Consider the following 21,077-nt stretch of genomic DNA (forward strand, 5'->3'; position numbering starts at 1 on the left):
CACTATGAAACAGGCCCTCCTGAGCTCACTGCCTGCACACACCGAGGCGGTTGCTGTGGGACACACACAAGCAGCTAGTACTTTATGTTTTCATTGATTCCATTATTTGGCTCTTTTTGTATGTATGTGGAACCAGTGAGGAACTGTCCAGCGTCAGGAGGATGACGTATGGTCAGCCTCTGTTTGTGAGGTGGAGTGGGTTGCTTGCCGTGGCGACGATGTTGCTCCATTCCCTGGTTGCCAGTCGTTCTGGAGATGGTTTCACTCTTGACTTTTGAGATACCAAGTCAAGATATTGAGATATTAAACAATTGTATTGAGATACTTAGTCATTATTTTGAGATACTAAATAAAAATGTTGAGAAACTTTTCATCGCTTTGGCAGAAATCAGCTTCTATATTAAAAAGAGACAGATTTTCATATTGTAAATTAAGCCTGCTAGATAGTTAGCTTACGGGCTAATTTAGCCACAAACACCATCTTTTAAAAAGGCTTTTTTTACACCAAACAATAGAAAAATCACAAATGTAAATATCACAATGAACGATAATGGTGTCTGTGCCGGTGAGCCAGTGTGAACAATGGAACTCTGAATGGAATGGAGCCATTGTTAATGAGTTGTAACAGTCAACATGTCTGCAGTGAGAGCAGTCTAAAGCCCTCCTTGTATCACTCACATATATATATATATGGAAAGTATTCACAGTGTGGTCTTTAAAGTAGATCACTATCTCACCACGCAGACCGGAGACCAGCTGCTGTTGACCACATCTGGGATCTGCACTGTGACCCGTTCCTCTCTGATCTGGACCCTGGTGGACTTTAGCTCCAGGGACATGCGTGCGACATCATTTGCACGTAGAGCTGAAGGTGTGAGCGAGAGCACGGGACGAACGGCACGTGACGAACGCGTTTCAACGTGGTCAGGGTTAAACGGGACGTGAAGAGTTAAACAGCGGCACGGCGTGAGCCTAATGAAGGGAGCAGACCGGCTGACTCTGGTCTTTGTTGTTCTGCAACGTGAGTTCTGTGAGGACATCAAAGCCAGTGAGACGCTAAGAAGATCCTACGATGTCCTCGTCGTTAGTTGCGGTCCCGTTCGTGCGGCAGCGGAATGTGACCGTGAGAACTACTTATGTGGTGCAGCTCAAGCTGGAGGTCCAGGACCTCACAGAGAGAAGACCAGGGCCGCTCTGGGCTCATGAGTGACAGCTCCTGATTGAGTGGTATCCTCGTGAATGGATACTAAAATATAAACACACTTGCCTCATGAAAGATATTCCGGATGCATTTACTTTGCTTTATTAATCTGGGAGGCACACATCAAATATGATCAATGGGAGCTATATGTACCAGATGTGTTATCTCCAGTCTCCACAGTGTGCAGCACAGAGGCAAGAAAGACACAGAGTGGACAACCAGCACCAAACAAAAGGCAAAGCACATGTCAGTACAGGTAAACTCAATGTGTGCTTTTATCCAAAGCCACTTACAATTCAGGATCTATCTACATACCATAGGCACAGCTACGGGAGACATTTTGGGGTTAAGTGTCTTCCTCAAGGACACATTGACATGAGAGCCGGGGATCGAACCGCCGACCCTTTGATTGAAAGGCGCCAGTGTCGTCATAATAATACCAATAACGTTAGTGTAACCTGATCTTTATAGACTTTTAAACATGCATAAAAGTTTAAATATTTTAGATATTCTCAACTTTTCATCGCCAGGCTCATCTCACTCGGGCCCAGGCAGCCAATCAAATCAAGGAAGAGGCGGGCGTACCAGTTCACCGCCGCCTTCCTGTTCTGATGGTGAGATGTAGCTAGTTAGCTGAGCAGCGGAGTACGTGAGGAGGAGGGAGTGTCGTGGTTGTTTCATGTAGGAGACAGAGCCAGAGGTCTGCATGTTAGTGGTCTTTAGGAGACGGCAACAAAGACTTCAAAGAAGTTCTGGAGTTCTGAGTGCGGCGACACGAGTGCTCTGCTTCCCAGGGGCAGAGCGGGTCAGAGTCGGGTTACATTTGTGAGACGGCTGACATATCGTGATAGCCGTCACTGCATTCCACTTTCATGTTGTAGGAGCATAAATAACAGTTACAGATGCAGCATTGAGGACCAGACGCAGATCCAGCAGTGAGAAGAGGGTGCAAGTAGTGCATTGTGTTTTGCATAGTTTAGGAGATGGTAACAGTACTTGTTTGAGAGCTTTTTGTTTTGTCTCCATCAAGATGAAGATTGCATACTGGTAAAGAAATGTCAGACAGTCAGAGCCTTCATTTAGCAGCAAATAACGATCATCTCTGTGAAGATGTAGAGGAACAACGTCTACCTGAACTGGTGTGACCAAGCTGGAGTGTTTAATTCCCAGTCACATTATAAATGTACAGACGAAGCCATCTAGAGTGTCCTCTCCCTGCGTGATGGAGCGCAGGTGGTGTAAGTAACATCTGAGCATCTCATCTGTCTGCAGCGGTGCCTTCACAGGCCAGCAGAAACTGAACACTAAAAGAAATAAGTCAACATATCCGAAGTTTGACAAATTTACAACAAGGCACGATTCATTATGAATGAACAGTGTGGTTGGTAGGAGAGTCTGGGGACAGAGGGTCAAAGCGGTTTACTGTATTTCTCGTTCTTTTTCATAAATGCAGTGTAATGATGAAATCAGCTGTGCTAATGTGTACTTTTACCTCATCCTGACTGATCACCTGCACCGAACCTTGATCCAGTAAAGAGTCTTTTACTAACTACTGTATAAATAGTGACGTGTATAATGGTGACTGTATAAACTAGACGCGTTCTCGTAGAGCACCTTTCAAGTCTTCTGACCGCTCAAAGCGCTTTTACGCTACTTGATCTAGTCCGTGTCGACACATCAACACGGACTAGATCAAGGACGGAACCGCCAACCTTCTGATCGAGGGACGACCCGCTCCATCTTCAGAACCTGCTGCAGAGTCCTTTGCCTGCTGGTGTAGCACTGATAGACCTCTGTCAATGAGATCAAATGAAGTTATTGTGGATTACCTTTAATAATCGCATGAAGGCAATGATGATACATGACTGACATCAAATACACTGAAAGGTGTTGAGTGGTGTTCTCTCTGCAGTGTGACTCCTTATAGATTGTGTGTTGCAGCCTGTGTCTCTATAGAATGAAGACGTTGCTTCATGGTGTGAGTTTGATGCCTGATGAAGGCCTTTGACACTTTCAGTAAAACCTTCGGCTGACAGAGTGTTTGACGGCGTGCTTTTATACTTAAGGTAAAACAGCGTTCACCGACTTCTTCTATTCCTTTTCCTCGGCTGTACGTTTTAGAACGGGCGGTGATGTGTGCTTCCAAACGGCCCGTCTTTCACAGGAACAGGAAATAGTGCAGATGGTATGGGTATGCAGCGCGTTGCCAAGTTTAAATGCCAGCACTAAAAATACCCAGCTGGAATGCAGAGCTTGGCAGCGGGGACGGGTTGGTGGCCCGGGCTTTGTCGCCACTCTCAGGGCCTATTTCTACACAAGAGGGCTGTCGGGCCGAAACCCGAAGCCGGCTCCTTGGTCCGCTTTAATCTTCTATTTTACGCTGGGAGGGTTTTCAGGGGATACTCGCACAGGCTCCAGGAGCAGATGAGAGGGGGATTTGGGGGGCACTATTCCTGGGGTCCTTCGGGAGAGTCTTCTGAACGTTCTTTTTTTCGTCTGCCAGGCAGCGTTGCTCAGCCGTCTGGTGGCTATAAATGCCTGCCGGCACAGACATTACAGCAGATCAGCTTGTTCTAACTTCAAACTTCCCTTCCGGCTCCACCTCCTCCCCTCTGAGATGGCTGCTGTGAGAAAACAAGACCTGTCCTCCGTCCTCCAGCACAGAGCAGCATCAGACATCAGGGGCTTATACTCCATTCACAACGCAGTCAGAGGAACTATGACAGGAGCATAGGAAGTGTTCATAGAGTGACCAGGTCTGCACAGGGAGGAGGAACGCCGGACTCTAACACAGCTGCTCCTCTTCCTGTCACGCTGACAGTCATGATGGTTGAATCTTTAGCGTGACCACGATCCTTCTGCACCCGCACTCAGACTCATCATCGTAGCTACGGCGCTAACAGAGCAGTCCTTTGAACCCAAACCACAGTTTACCTTTACTTCATCTTACCAGCTGATTCTAAACCAATCAAATGATCAGTTTGAATCATACAGTTGATGTCCAGCGGGTTCATTCTGGTTCTTTCTGGTTCTTTTACTCTCCACACACACACACTGTTCACCTGCATTCAACCAACGCCCGCTCAAACGCTCAGTACTGCTCGGACCACAAACAGGAACCAGAAGTCTAAACTGTGTCTAAACTGTGTCTGAATATGAATCAGGATCTGTTAATAGAGAATAAGCGGCTAGATCTTCGACGGCTCCGTAGACTTTGAACAACACAAGATGAAGCTAACGTGATGCTTCAGCATGATGAGGAAAAACAAGTGGATCGTTTCCAAAGTTGCAGCCCAAATAAAAGTCCTTCTTTTCCATCGTAGTTGCAACACAAGTTGGGATTTTCATACAAAAAAGCTTTTACTGTTGATCCTCACGTGAACAAGCAGCTGAAGCCTCATATCTACTTCATATAAAAAGGTACTCAAGCCATTTCTATCTGCAGACGTCTTCACAGAGTCCACCATCTCACCCCGCCGCGTTCCTCCAGGAGCCTACGTCACCTGGAGGGAGGGAGGGAGGGAGGGGTACAGGTGATTCAATACTAAAGACCGGAATGTTGACAAGCTCCAACGGTACTGGTGCTTTTTATTGTTGTGGAGTAATTTAATATCACGCTGAACCGATCATTCACTGCTCTCTGTCGGGCTGAGCTCCCACCCACCCACACACACACACACCCACCCACCCACCCACACCCACACCCACACACACACACACACACACACACACACACACACACACACACACACACACAGTGTGAGAGAGGATGCAGTGAAGTGAACGATACTCGAGTTGATGGTGAATATGATCGTTACTGTTACTGCAAAACATTCATGAGTAAAAAGACAATACTGTCTGTCTGTCTGTACTCTTTATCTTAGTTTGATCTGGTAAACCTCTCTGATAGCTGAGACAAAACAGAGGACAGGAGGACAGAGGACAGATGGATAGGAGGACAGAGGACAGGAAGACAGAGGACAGATGGATAGGAAGACAGGACAGAGGACAAGAGGACAGAGGCAGGAAGACAGGAGGACAGGAAGACAGAGGCAGGAGGACAGGAGGACAGGAAGACAGAGGCAGGAGGACAGAGGGCAGGAAGACAGGAGGACAGGAAGACAGAGGCAGGAGGACAGAGGACAGGAAGACAAAGGCAGGAGGACAGGAGGACAGGAGGACAGAGGACTAGAGGACAGGAAGACAGGACAGAGGACAAGAGGACAGGAAGACAAAGGACAAGAGGACAGGAGGAATGACTGCTACTGACTGACGTCTGATGTCATTATTGATTATTATCATTTCTAAACGTCACTCAGAAATGTTATTTATTTAGTGGTTGTTCTCATAATACAGCGCTGTCATGTTGACACAGATTGTGTGTACATTTGATATTACCGTGGTATTTGTGTCTGTATTGTGTTACTATTGTTACTGTGTGCAGTATTAATCACAAACATTGATGCGTCTGCTTTCCATACGATGCTGTAAGACCATCGTTCTTCTAGCGCTGACCACTGGGAGGCTGTGGTTCTGTGGTTCTGGTGCTCTCGTCCGGACAGAACTGTACCTCATGGAGCAAAGTGCAGCGGGAGGAAAGCAGCGGACGCCTGATTAATGGAAGACTGCCGCCTGGTAGACTGGGTTTCATTTCCTGAACATTTCTCATTTACAGCTAATTCATAAGTAGTCACCTGTTCTGAATAAGGTCCGCATTTCATTTCATACTTCAGAGACAATTCCTCACCTGCCATACAAATCCTTCTACAAGTACCAGGTGGTTTCAGGTCTTCTCAGCACTGAATCATTGAACAAACTGATGCAACAGTTGAATAACTGGTGTGAGATGGTGAGATTAATGCTCCCCGAAAACTGAAGTACACTGTAAAATGTAATTGATGACCTTACTTAAAAAAATAAGTGACCGTAACTTATTTCTGCTTAATTAGCTGACTATACTTAAAGAAACTTGGTAAAGAACACTTTCTGGTGAGTAAAGTTATGAAACTTATCAGCTCAAGTAACCTTTAATATAATAAAATCAGTAAGGTGGAAGCATCCGCAAAGTCCGGAGAAACACGAGACCGAACTCGGCCGCACTCGGTGACTACACATGCGCAGTTCACCACTTGACCACTGAAGACGTTCTTTTCTTGAGGCGTAATGGCGGTTGCTCGAAGCGGGAGGAAAGCGCTGCTTTGTCAAGTTATTTGAAGGTAAGTTTCAGCTACATAATGAAATAAAATATCACTGGCTATCTTTTTAGCAAACCTAGTCGGCCTTGTACCTGTTAATTAGGGGTTGGAGGTTAACATTATGTCTTCGATTTTGAAAGCTAGCGAACGTGAAAGCTAACCTAGCTAACGCTAGCCCGTGCTAAACCCCGCTACAATAAGTGCAAATTTAACAACCACTTGAGTTTCGGGAGACACAGCGTACTTTTTAGCGGGTGCAAGGGCAATTGTGTCGATCTTTCAGGGCCACTCTTGAATTCAGCAAGCATGTCTTTTCTTTTCTTTTTTAAGTCCGTGGCTCCGACAACCGTCAACTGCGCAGTAAAATGGGACTGTTAGAGAAGCAACCTTATCGGGAAACGAGTCAAAATGTTACATCTGCTTATCCGTTTACCAATTTGGAAGTAATGTATAGTGCACTTAACATATTATGTCACGTTTCATTTATTTCTCTTGATGTTACCGAAGCATATTTTAAAAGGCAGACCGGACGGTGGCGGTTATATTAATAACCGTGGCTGTCTGACTCGCATGCATTAAAAATACCGCATTACGGGAGGTACAGAACATTATTGTTAGTGAATGACGATGAAATGTAACGTTCAGTTAAAATGAATGAGGAATAATTCTACAACAACCATATGATGGCGGACCTCTCGGCCACAGAGAGTGACACTGTGTCGCAACAGCAAGCGTTACGTTGCGTTTTTAACGTTAAAATAACGTCTTATATTGTGATATTTACTGGAAATGATGTACAATATAACTATTAGCAAGTTCATTAGCAAGTGGTAAACTTTCAGCTTACCACTTGTGGATGGGCAATTGAGTCTTTACAATCAAACAAAAACCTATGAATAATAGAGAAAAAAAACACTCTATATATATATATCTCTCTCATGGCTAGCAAAGACAAGTATTTGTGATTTAAGTTTTAAAATCTTGAAATCTTCTATTAAACTGATGGCTAGTTAGCTATATACATGCAACTTGACTGATTTATTTGCAGTTTGACTGATTGCTTTTGTTGTTTCTTTTGTAGGCTTTCCAGAAACCTGGCAATGAATTGGAAGTGTAAGTACTGCTTGTTTTCGTCCAAAAGGAGGGCTCAACTTTTCAAACACTACCGCTTAAAACATGGAAGCTACGCCAGATTGACCCCAATTCCATGCCTCCACACAGATTGTTTGTGTTCATTCAAGTCATTTAATGCCCTCAAAGTGCATTTAACAAGAATTCACTCCCGTGACGTTCATGATGGGCAGATGAGTGGAGCTGAAGAAATCCCAGTGATATTTCATTGTCCTCTTTGCAATTTTGCTCTGATATCCAAGAATATGGACTCAACGTTTGCCTTGAGAAGAAAGGAGTTGGTGAACTTGGAGCCTCCAGTAAAAGACACAGTTGAAAGGTGGCCAGCACTCTTTACGGAGAGTCAGGTAAATCAAAATTGTTCACGTTCAAGTTTTTAGTTAAAATGTATTTTAATTATTTGTCATGTATAATGATGTCACAGAATTAGCTTTACTGTCATACTACTGAAAAAGTAGTCCTAAAAAAATATGATTTTATGAATTGATCATTGCAAAATATGACCATCTTAATTTGTCCGACTCTGTCCTTTAGATTCTGGCAGAGTTCTGTTGCTTATCAAGCAAAAACCCGCAAGCAGAATTCTTCAAAGAACTTGACAAATACACTCCTCGCTTCCTTGAGATTTTCAAGTCCAAGGGGGGAAGTGTCGGCCACAAACTTCAGGAATATATGCAACAAGTCACACCAGGGTAGGTTTCTCAAGCAAAGTAAAAAAAAATGTATGTGGTGACCAAAGTAGTGGCACCACATTGTGTCTGCAGAGCTGTCAATTGATTGTACTTTTGTGTTTTAAATTATTTTTACAGAGTATGTTACTGGGAAGCGAACCGCAGTCCTCCGTGGCCTTCCTGTCATCCATGGAGATGAGAACACAGACTTCTTCAAGATCTGCTTTGTAAGTAGTCTTTTGTCAAAATTATTTAATTCCACACCACAGGATGCCCAATCTATCTAATGCGTTCATTCTGTTCATCTTTTGGTATTAGTTACTTCTCTTCCACTCAGCCTGAATCAGTGCTGCTATACTTTCATTTTTGATGCACTGATCACCTATCCCTGGTTAGGACCCTTTTAGTAGTATCTACCGTCTTTCCAGTTGGTTGTAGTTCTTGCCCAATGCAAGGTATTTGCAACCAATCAGTGAATTAAATGATCAATCAATAAATGCAGTATTTACTCACTCTGCAGGGATTATCTAATAATATCTGAATCTAGCTTCCTGTCAGTTACTGTGTCTCTTCAATGCTCTGATTGGTTGATTTTGTGGAGCCTTGTTTTGCTGTAAGGCACAAATATAATCAGTGTGTTCTACTATAGAAATGCAAACTGGCATTTGACATGCAATTGTGGTTTTAATGCTGCTATTGTTGTTAGGACTGCGATGACGCTCCAGACATGTCCCACACCTCCATGGGGATCCTGACAGTGATTGCCAAAGACAGTGTGGCCTCTCCTCACTCACTACACCTGGAGTCTACAGCTACTGCAGTCGTTTTGGAAGGAACAGTGGTGATGGATGACCGTGACAATCTTCTGCATGCCATGTGCCTACTCTTCGGACTTATTTACGCCCTGAATTTGGAGTACCCTCAACAACTCAGGTACACCTTTGAGTTTATTCAAAGAGTGCTTCTCTCACTTGGACAGAAATCCCTAAAACCTAAAATACAGTCACTCAAAAATCTACTGATGCAGTGAGTTCACGATGTGAATGGTGACATGCTGGCTCAGGCCTGAGACCTTTACCCTTCCATCTCCAATGAAACGCTTTACTTATATGGAAATGTTTTTTTGGTCATTTAGTCCAGTTGACTATTGACTTTGTTTATCTGTTGTTTCTGTACCTGTAGTCAAAAGAGAGCAATTCACGATTTTTCATCGGTAGTGATGAAAGGCATTTTGATTTTATAAAAGTTGAGGAAGTTCATGTCAAGTAAAGGTAAAGGTATGCTATTTTTCTTTAGTAATTTGATAGCTTGGTTTGCAGAAGTTCAGTTCATTCTACTATTTGAATACAAAAAACTGAAAAAAAGCCCAAAAGAAATGTATTGTTTATGTGAGAAACTTGTAAAAAAAAAAAAATTCCCTTTTTCAAAAGCTGCAGTTAATAACTACTTTGCGATATATGCTTAAACTGTCACTATATCCTGACAGACGATCTGTAAAAAAAGTCAGGATCTTCTACCTCCTTTTAGTGCTCCAAATGGCATTTGCAAGATTCCACCACACCCAAAGTAGAACAACCAATCAGAGCTGAGGATTCTCTAATGCAAGATTGTGGTCCTGCATTGGCTATTTCTCACCTCAGACACCTAATTGAGTGTACTGTTAAACTGTTAAGCTGTAAAATTAGAAAGTTAACTCTGGCCTGTTTTCCCAACTGTCAACCTACCTACTAATGGCAGCCAGGTAACAAACATAATCTCAAAACAGTACACTGACGCACGTTTCTGAAAACATTTGAGGTGAGAAATAAAGAAAGTAACAGAATATTGATTCATATTTGGTAAACTGTCTAGTTTTACAGTTAAATTGGAATGCACAAGTAGTAATTGACAGCTGTGTGAGACTCATCGACTTAGTTGTTTTTCTGTGGGCGTGGTGGAATCTTGCAACTGCAGGAGCACTGAAAGGAAGCAAGGGAATCTGGTCTCTTCCTTTAATGTCAGGATATAGTGACAGTTTGAGCAAATATGATTAAAAAGTTGTTTTTGTAAACTGCTGCTTTAAACTGTTACACAAGACTAACAAAACTGTGTTAATCAGAGTGAACTATAGTCTGCATTCCAAAATTTCAATTTTTTACATTATAAGGGCGACTATGATCTGTTGTTCTATTTCAGAACTTAATCTGGCAACATGTCCAGCATTTTTGTTTGCATTTAGTTTGAGATTAAGAAACTGTTTGATGATAAAAACTCAAAGACGTTTGTTTTTCGTAAAAATAAACTCTGTCTTCCATTTATATACTGTTCTCTGTCTTTTGTTTCAGCAACTTAGAGTTTGTAGTTCAGTTTACTTGAGAATTTTAAGGCAATCGGTTTCCTGATAATTTCCTAGTAATGTGAATGCTTGGACTTGTAAGGATAACTTGTTCTTCTTAGTACTGCTGACTTAGTATAACTCAGATCTTTAAGTTGTCTGAATTGACAATTTATAGTCAACCTAATTAATGTTTTTGAGTTACCTTTACACAGATAGTTAAGTTGTCTGAATTCACTATTTATAGTTAACATAATTAATAATTTTGAGTTGACTATACTACAATTTACTGCAATGACATGAGTTGCATTAACTCAGTTATTTTAAGCTTTAACAACTTAAAATTAATGAGCTACTTTACTTAGAAATTTTAAGGCAATCGGTTTCCTGACTTTTTTTAAGTAAAGTCAACTTATTACATTTTACAGTGTAGATGGCAAATGGAGCGTACTTGTATCTTTCTCTCCTAGTCTTACATTAGAGTCATTTCTAGTCCTCCGACCACTCAGAGCTCTTTAACGCTACGCGTCATCATTCACCCATTCACCCAGTCACCCAGTCATACTCTGATGACAGGGGCTACCATGCAAGTCCTGCCCATCAGGACTATCTAACATTCACATCCATTCACATTCTTAATTATTGAGTGACTATTAATTATGAGACTTAGTTTATAATCTGGTTATTGGTGCCTCGTTATTATTAATAATCGTTAATAATCTTACTGACATTGATAATTTAGATTTTATATGCTGGTAACTCAAACACGCTCCTTTTCGTTCCCAGTTGCGAGTAAAAAGCCAATATTTGATCAATTCATCTGTTCATCAAGCATGAACATGTAAACACAGGAGCAACCTAATGCAAGCAGCTCTGTCCTCATGTCTCACTATGATCACACAAGCACTGCTCAGACAATAACTAATGACTGAGACAAAGCAGACAGGAAGACAGAGGACAGGAGGACAGACGACAGGAGGAGAGACGACAGGAGGAGGGACGACAGGAGGAGGGATGACAGGAGGACAGAGGACAGGACGACAGGAAGAGAGAGGACAGAGGACAGGAGGAGAGACGACAGGAGGACAGAAGACAGGAGGACAGAAGACAGGAGGAGAGAAGACAGGAGGAGAGGACAGGAGGACAGAAGACAGGAGGACAGAAGGCAGGAGGAGAGAGGACAGGAGGAGAGACGACAGGAGGACAGAGGACAGGAGGAGAGAGGACAAGAGGAGAGACGACAGGAGGAGAGACGACAGGAGGACAGAGGACAGGAGGACAGGAGGAGAGAGGACAGAAGACAGGAGGAGAGAGGACAGGAGGACAGAAGACAGGAGGATAGAAGACAAGAGGAGAGAGGACAGGAAGACAGAGGACAGGAGAAGAGAGGACAGAAGACAGGAGGACAGAAGACAGGAGGAGAGAGGACAGAAGGAGAGACGACAGGAGGAGAGATGACAGGAGGACAGGAGGAGAGAGGACAGAGGACAGGAGGAGAGACTTATCTGACGGATGTCAGAAATGTTATTGATTTTAATGACATTTATTATATTATTTAATGTTGTTTCCAGTGAGATATTAATGACTTCATATAATCACTTTGTTGTTGTAAACATTACTGTTGTTGCTCTAGAAACAATATTTAGTTGTAAATCATTTCTAATCCTGTGAATTAATTTGATTTCTAAAGAAACAAAATGCCACCAGCTGTTATTGAGGCGCTGTTCTTTATTCTGTGTCAGACTCAAACCAACAACCAATGGGTGGAGTCTGGGCGGAGCAGAGCACCGCAAGAACCTAAGTTTACAAATTCACTATTTGACTTCGATCAGAGATGAACGATCAATGAACGTTCCTGCTGAAGTGGAAATGAAGAGTTAAACGTTGGTGCACCACAGCTTTAGATGAGCCAAAGTACATTAGAAGAACTCCAGAGAACGTCTGACCCCAGGCTGAAAAAGCTTTGATACCTTTCAGAAGTAATCCAAAATCAGGTTGAATCATTACCTAACAACAGTCCTGACTGCATGGGAAACAGACAGACAGTAAACAGTCAGAGCGCTTCTCCAGCTGCCTCTGAATGTTGCCACCTGAGTGCGGTTTGGAAGAGGACGTTTCAAGGGGCTCCGCTGCTGGGAAACAGTTGTGAGCCCATCCCACTGCTGGGTTTGTCACACAGGCTGCATTACTAAACGGCCTCCATCTGACTTTAATTATGGCGAACGTCACAAAGCCACAGGAGGGGGGGAAGATGAAACACGCTGGACCGGCTCACGGAGATGCTGACACACTTTAACCCACGTGGACGCCTGACGTCACGGAACAGGTAGAACAGGAGAAGAGCTGGATTCAGGGAGATAATGTGAGGATGTATGTCACATGAATCAGTCATTAGGTTCCAGATGATACATCCAAGCCATCCATGAGGAGACGATACAATAACTGAACCCCAGAGCTGAAGGTTAGCAACATACAACAGGAAATAACAAGTGTCAGGCAGCCATACGTCACCGTTCTCCACAATAATCTGGACTAAGTGGTCTTTGTTGTACAAAGTACCTAAATCCTCCAATTACAGGACCTAACTACCGCTCCATCACATTCACCCTGACCTGCAGCTAACGGGTCACACAGCCAAGGCCCTGAAATAAACACAGTGACCCCGAGCAGCCGTCGTGATGTTTGTCCGTGAACAGACAGGAGAGGAAAGGCAGGGCTTCCCTCTAATGTCAGACGAGTGAAGGTGACAAGCTAGTCTGGGAAAAAGGATGGTAGGAAGCTCCACCCGGCTGGCCAACGGGGTCACTTTCCCAGGGTGAGATAAACAAGGGTGTGTGCGAAACGAACAGGAGATTAACTCAAAGTTCCTCCACGTTTTTACAAAGGAATTCAGCAATAAATTAAAGCAAGGTGTACAAATGAACCGACTCAGATGGAACAAGTCACAGACTCGTTACGATGCAACGATCAGGTTTGGGTGGTTCAAAATAATCAAAGGGTTCATCCTCTGGGGAGCATATGCCCACACACACACACACACATATGCACAAGTAATCACAGAAGATTGCTCTTTAAAATAGAGCATCAGATAATAAATGATCAAATCACATGTCAAAAGCCAACAAACACTATCATACGATTATATGTCTAATACCTAAAGTCAGGTGAACAATCTGTGGTGAGAGTATATATACTGTGTATATATATATATATATATATATATATATATATATATATATATATATATATGTATGTGTGTGTGTGCATGTGTGTGTATGTATAGGGGTGGTAGAATGTAATCTCAAACAGGGCCGCGCCCCCTAGGCCTACAAACAAGATGGCGGAGGTAAAAGAACTACAACAAAATAGGGACACCATAGATATGGAATCTTCTTAAGGTTATGAACCGTGACTTATTAAACTCTGGTTATGGCAAAACAGGTCAGTCCCAACATGAAGGGTGAATGTTGACACGTAGCGTCGCTTTGAGTGGTCAGGAGACGAGAAAAGGTGTCAAACAAAGTCCACGTAACACGAGCTGATTATTGTAATATGATGACCCTAGTTACTAATTACCTCAAAAATGACCAAAAGAATATACGTCAGCAGAATTATTATCACACAGCAAGGGAAACAAGCGACGACCATTAGCGACACACGTTAGCCATGTGAGCAGCTTTGTTATGTATTTAAAACCTCTTGCACCCGAGCGCCCCCACCGGTGGGTTCTACGCAGTCATCCAAAAATTCATCCACTCATAACGTGCGCTCATCAGTAACGAATATAATGACGTCATAGCTGCTCAAACCGCAGCTCCTGCTCTACAAAATCATCTCAGCAGTTTGTACAAACTCCAAACACAACATGTGACAAAGCTACGTATAATACCAAGTAACACAATCCATACAGCGCCCCCTAGGCAGTCCCACTCAACACATTTATGCCAATAACTTTTTGAAAAATTAATTCAATGCTAACACCCGTTAGCTCAGGAGATTGCTAGCGACCAGACGGCCGCAGCCATGTTGTTCACATTCCGGATTCAAAGCTGGCGCTGCCGTCGTGTGCCTCGTGTGCTGCTAGCGGAAGGGGCGGGGTTATACGTCTCAGCAAATCGGATTTGAGAAATTTGACACTCGGGTAGTTTTTATTTTCTCATTGGCTAACGGATTCTGTCAATCAAAGTCACGTTAGGTTGTTCCAACAGAGCAGGCTGTGACGCGTTAATGGAACGTTCATTGGGTCAAATCGGCCCTTCACACGGTCTGAAAGGCTTTGGAGGGTAAAAAAAAATGGAATTCAGACAATAAAATCCCATGGATGACAAACATGAACAGTCTCAGAGAGGATCCAGGCTCTCAACATGATGGATTGAACACTATTAGTGATAAAAGAAGTGAAATATATAATTATATAGTATATAAAATTACAATGAAACAGCTGCAACAAAATTACATTTTGGTTGACCTCGTTTGACCTCTCCGTACTAGATCAAGATGTACTAGATAAAGCTTCACTTTATCAAAGTAAAAATTAGTTTAGAGACCCTCAACATATAGTTCTATGATCTGGGAGAGCTGGAAAGCTTGTATCTACATGATTTCTAATAAAGAAATATAAAAAATTAGAATTAGATTTTGGGCTCTACAAAATCAATGCAATGTAAATGTAAAGGTGTATGCAGGTTCTCCTGTTTAAACAAGCATGTCAACTTCATGCAGAGATGGCCAGGTGCGTGGAGTTATGGAGTTGTGAAAGTGTGTGCTTTTATTCTCATTAATATAATTCACCGCTCTCTACGACACCAGACGTGTCACCCTGCCTGTGAACGCTTCCATTCAGAAGAGGTACTAAGAGTTTACCTTTAGACAAGCTTTAGGCTACGACCTTCGGTCTTTGGAACCATCTCTCTACAAACCATCTTCTTGGATTATGAGTTTGCTCAGATCTTGATATCTGTTTCTACTTTCTATTTTGTTCTTTGTGATACCACAGTGCTGACTGGTATACGTTGCCGCATGCGGTTTAAAAGTTCTGGTGGGGCCACACAACATTCATACAAGAAAAGTTGACGACACAATCTAAACATACCACTGATATTGAAGATTGAACAATACTCGAGTGAGAGTCGGGAGATTGCTGTGACTAATGTACCACCAACAGCAGTGACAGCAACATTCCAGCCATCTAAAAATTCACACAGTGATGATCTGACAACACATCTTACCGACAGATAGGACCACCAAAGGACAACGTTAAAGATCTCTCAACACCAAATGGGCAACTCATGACCTGCAACGAACGGTGCATTTGTCATCTGTTGAGCAACCTCACCCTTGTAAACATTGCACATGCAATCCAAAAGTTTCTTTTGAATAAAGGCTGAAGACATGGAAAGCAGAACAAGGCTTTTTTTTTGATTTGGTAGCCGTTAGCCAAGTTTTCCTTTTGAACCACTTGTGGTTGAATCTTTTCCTTCCTGACATATGATCAAGTCATCCGGTCGATGTGGTCCGAAACATTTCATATTTTGCTCCAGTTAAATAATCCACGAGTCATCAATACTGTTGTAACGTTAACGTTAGCACAATATCAATCCCTCTACAGCGAGCTAGCACGACGTGGTTGATTTGAGTTGTGCGTACGCGTCGTGCTAGCTCGCTACCGTTTCAGTTTCACATTGAACCAACGCATACAGTTTGTAGTTTATCGGTCCACATCTAAATTGAAAAAAAAAAAAATGTATGAAGTAGGCAAAGTTAGGTTTGCCATTATTGTGTCTGAAACTTATTCTGTACAACAGCGCCCTCTGGTGGGGCTGTGTGCAAAAAAACGCTGATTATAAGAGGTCTGCAAAAGTCATCATTCAGTCAAAAGACTTGTTTCATGTGCTTCCAGAGGTCAGGTGTCGATAAACACCATTTAGGGTAAACAGTCTAAATAGCACAACACTCCACAGCAGATGACGTGTTCCCATTAACTGTCAGTGGGACAAGACAACCTGGATGTTGCACTGATAAATAATCTTATGAGAATCATCACTCCATTATGGCATGTGTCTCTTGCTTGGATACAAGCTTAAACTAACATAAGGGAAGGATTTATCTTCATGCTAAATGATTAGCCAGATATCCAAGTGGGCCATATTATAACATGGAGTAATCCCCTAAACCTGCCAGTAGATAAATGCGTAAATCTCCTGTAGCTCTCTTGTTCTGTTTAATCTGTGGCTGCATTATAAACAGACACAGGGGAGATGGGATGGCATTATCTGTCAAGTTTTGGACTTGCAGAGAATATAATTTGGCTCTGGTTTCTAATATGAAGAGTATTTCTCATACTTGTGATTCCCCTTCGTCCATAAAGTGCACCAAGTGGTCAAAGGTATGTGGACACCAGAACATTGCAGTCACATCTGAACATAACATTCTGACACCATTGGCATTGATCTGCTGCTGTATATCAGCCTCTGGTTGCAGGCTTTCCACCAGATGTGGAACCACTCTGCAGGGACTTTCTCCCACACGACCACGAGAGCATCACGCTTGGTTTATACTCGCCGTGGTGTCGCCAGCCAGAGGTGCATTGTGCCAGGAAATGGTGTCATCGAGGCTTGAGATTTGTGCGCGAAGGCTCTGAAGTTTCTGTGGAACTTAGTCGTGCGCCTCTGAATTTGTGTAACTAAGTGCCTAACGCGAGTACAAACAAAGCTTCAGTGAGGCGATGAGGCTCGGCTTCCAGTTCATCCCAAAGGTGTTGGGTGAGGGTTGAGGTCAGACCTCTGTGCTTTGGTGTTTTTAAACACCAAACTGGGAAACCATTTCTGTATTGACCTGGCCTATGAACTGCACACTTTTGCATGTCACTTTGTTACTGAGGATTCACAGGTTAACAGGAGTGGGACAGGTCACATGTACCGGCAGGCGGGCACAGATTCAGGTTCAAGTATCAGCGGCTGGAGAGAGAACAGGCATGAAGCAACATTTCAACCTTGATGACTGGCAACCGACTGTGGAAAAGGAACTGCTTAAATCCTGACAGGGTGGTTGGAGAATGAGAAACAGGTGCAGGTGGATGTGAGAGAAAACAGAAGCAGGCTGACAGGAGTCATCAAATCATTTTCACATATTCCAGTCAAGCCCTGATACTTGTTTTCTTTCAGGTTTATGAGAATAGTTGTGTTGTCCAGCTCCTGTCAATCCTGATTCACTGCGTAATCTTCAACACCGAATGAAACATCCACCAGCACACAGACTCCACAACACACTGCAGCACAACCAAGAGGACCCGTTTCCACACGAGGCTCAGGGTTTAGTTAGACCGCCTTTGAATCCAGGTGTTTTCTCCATCCACAGTGGATGCTGATTAAGAGTGTCCATGCCCCTCTAGCTGAGGGGCCCCGGGGCCTCCTCCCTCCCTCCCTGAAGCAGCAGTGAGGCTGGGGAAGCCATCTGCCGGGGCCTTCTGAAGGAAGATGCTGAAGCATGCAGCATCTGCTACAGTAGTAAGTCCAGCAGTCTCACTGAACTGACCGCACTGATCACATCCTGTAGGTTAAGGTCATTAAAGTGGATCCAGCATCCTGCAGAATCCCCCTCAGTCACTGAACCTAAAACCCACAAGTGCTGGCTCATCGTGACACAACAGACATGGCTGAGTGTCCTCCGTATTTACAGCGTACTCATCAGAGTGGCGTTCTTATTCCTATGTTTAAATCATTGAGCTGTAAGAATGCACACATGTATCCGTCGTTGCCTTTGAGAAGCAAATCAGATTTTTTGGAGTTGAGTGATTAACTTTGCTCTTGATTTACAACACAGAGATCCTCATACAGGTCAGACTGGAACAATGAATCATGAAATGTTTGAAGCTTTACAATCAGGAGATTTATAGTGCAGTCTTGCTGCTGTTTTACATTTCGACAGCTTGATCCCGTGACTGTATCGGTACAGTCATGTGGTCGATGCAGTCATGTGAAGTGAAGCACAATGCACGCCGGGTAGATTTGTGTCCGACTTGATCTCGACTTGATGTTATGCACACATGGGCAACGATAAACTAACCGCAGCAAGGTTGCCGCAGTCTTTAGGGCCACCTACTGCAAGACCCAGGGCATGATGGGAAACGTCTGGCTGTCGCCTGATTGGCCCTACGTTTTAACAAGAAACACCACATTTGTAGAAAGTCCTAATTTTTCTGCGTAATTGTAATATTGAACACTAGATTGTTGTGAAATGAAGGTTTGATCTAGAAACATATAATGTGAGATTATTAATATAACTCTTATGAAAAGAACAAAGGATAGAATAAAATGCCAGATACACACATTTATATCAGTGCTGGGCAAGTTAACGCGTTATTATTGCGTTAACATCGCGTTAACGCATTAATTAATTAACGCCGACAATTGGAAGCGGTGGAGGAGTCTTCATCAGACTACGTTGATGCAGCGTATGGAGAAGTATAGATAGACACAGAGAAGTGGAGAGATACAAACTGCAGGACGACTAGTGTTGAGAAGACGTGGGTCTGAGGAACGTTCTCAGGATCATGAATGACGTCACGTAGGAGCCTCCCTCCAGACGCACCGTCACCAGAAGAACACACGAGTCTATGAAGAGGAGAGGACTACAAAAGAGACGGAGTCACAACACGCACCGGCCGTCTCTCACCGGAGACTACCGGACATCGCCGGGTAACCGTCGTCACCTCTGAGTTACGGTGCATTATGTTGATGAACAGTGGGAGCTGCGTTCACACGCTCTGACTGTATGAAGACAGAAGACACACATTTTGATGAAACGTGTGGAACATTGTATTCATGTCGCACAGCAGTGGAACGTTTAGATAAAGTCACACACTGAGCACAGATAGTAGAAATATAACTGATACTGTGTGAAGAATACTGCTGTTAAAAATAACCTGATCTGTTTAAAGTGATTCAAACCAAATGTTATTGTACTTTTGTTCATATAGCAGTACTTTAAAATAAAAGTGAGCAATACACTACTTTTTAATTCATTGTTGAACTTTGCGCATAACAATGAGATTAATCGCGATTCAAAATAATTGTGAATGAATCTGAATGTGGTCTACGAACTACAAGTAGCTTTTAAGTAGTAGAAGTAAAGCTACTTGTAAAGCTATTTTACAAGTAGCGTTTTTAACTACAAGTAGCTATTAGATCCCAGATGGGATCTAATATGCTGGAACTATGTCTGTGACTTCCTCTTTATTCTTTGAAGGCTGCTGGAAGCTGTCTGACTTGACTGCAGCTTCATGTCATCTCCCCCTGCTGCTGCTGCTGCCAGATCTGGTCCACTTTCCCATCTGTAACGGGCCCATTGAGTCATGTGATCTAGAGAAGTCGTGGGCATACTTCAGTGTGACTTACCATCTAGTTCATTTAGAACGCAGTATGCAGCCCATTAGCGTGTGATTTGGAACACGTGGTGGCACGGTTAGGCTAAGGGGGAGATTATGGTTTGGGTTGAAATAACTTCTTAAGATTAGGGGATTTATTGACCAAATGTTAATCCTTGAAAGGAAACGGGAAATGAAAGCAGTCTCCTGTGTTCAAGTCCACAGTTGGTTGACCATTCATCACTGTAATAACTTCATGTGACTTCCTGCTTTGCTCCCGACGGTCGAGAGTCAAGATGTCTCGGCCTCATGAAGGCTTCATCACCTGAATGAACACAAATGTCTTACAGTCAATCCTGTACTGACCTCTGCTGCTGCAAACGAAGCATAGCAACAGTGAAGGACATGAGCAGTACTGCACTGTAACAGAGACGATCACAATCATCTCAGCTGGTGTCATTAAAGTACCTACTACACTTCCTGTTAAGCCCGACTACCTGTGTGCAGAGTCCTTTATGATCACAACATCTCTGTGAGCTCAGAAACTGGATGCTACAGCTTTCCTTTGACTTCATCTTTAGTAAAACAGAAATGAAGTCAGCATTGTTTGGTTATTTCTACTGTGTTCACATGTTTAATTGTTCAAAGGACCGTCAGTGTTGCACACAGGACGCTCTACTTCTAGTCAGGAGATCGTTTTACAAAAAGGCCGTCACATTTGTGAAGTTGCTTTAAAATGTTTCGGTTACATTTCTCATTTGTGTGGGCTATAAAGTACATAAGGTATTTCACTGTGTGGTTTTATGTATCTATTCTATTTGTATTGTTTTGGTTGACTGGGTCAGGTAGTTATTGGGTATTTGGTATATACTGCTTCCTGTATCTTGAGATTCTCCGATGGAGGTCTGTTCCACAGTCCCAGGTTGGAAACGTGTGTTTTAATCAGCCGCAGTAGTGTGTGGCTGCTATTGTTTTCACCTTTTGACTCTGTGTGTGTGTGTGTGTGTGTGTGTGTGTGTGTGTGTGTGTGTGTGTGTGTGTGTGTGTGTTGTATCGTCAGTGCAATAGTGCTGCACCGTTTAAGATGCAGTCACGGAACTTCACAGGTGTGTATCTGAGATCAAAACGAAGGACGAGACCACAGATGGGTGTGGTCCGACAATGGGCTTCACAAGTATGGTGGTACTAAAGGTAACTACCT

At 43.1% G+C, this 21,077-nt stretch overlaps 2 long non-coding RNA genes across 2 annotated transcripts; both read left to right on the top strand.

Annotated features, from left to right (window-relative positions):
- The first annotated feature begins 6,145 nt into the window (after positions 1–6,145).
- Positions 6,146–8,213, top strand: LOC137885659 (uncharacterized). Its single transcript, XR_011104842.1, has 4 exons — positions 6,146–6,417; positions 7,478–7,509; positions 7,770–7,874; positions 8,062–8,213. It is a non-coding gene; the product is annotated as an uncharacterized lncRNA (long non-coding RNA).
- A 129-nt stretch (positions 8,214–8,342) lies between these two features.
- LOC137885667 (uncharacterized) lies at positions 8,343–10,495 on the top strand. Its single transcript, XR_011104844.1, has 2 exons — positions 8,343–8,425; positions 8,905–10,495. It is a non-coding gene; the product is annotated as an uncharacterized lncRNA (long non-coding RNA).
- Positions 10,496–21,077: the final 10,582 nt, after the last annotated feature.

The sequence above is a fragment of the Cebidichthys violaceus genome, unplaced genomic scaffold, assembly GCF_023349555.1.
Source record: "Cebidichthys violaceus isolate CVI_PGR_0920_01 unplaced genomic scaffold, fCebVio1.0.p SCAF_10, whole genome shotgun sequence".
In the NCBI taxonomy this organism is placed as follows: domain Eukaryota; kingdom Metazoa; phylum Chordata; class Actinopteri; order Perciformes; family Stichaeidae; genus Cebidichthys; species Cebidichthys violaceus.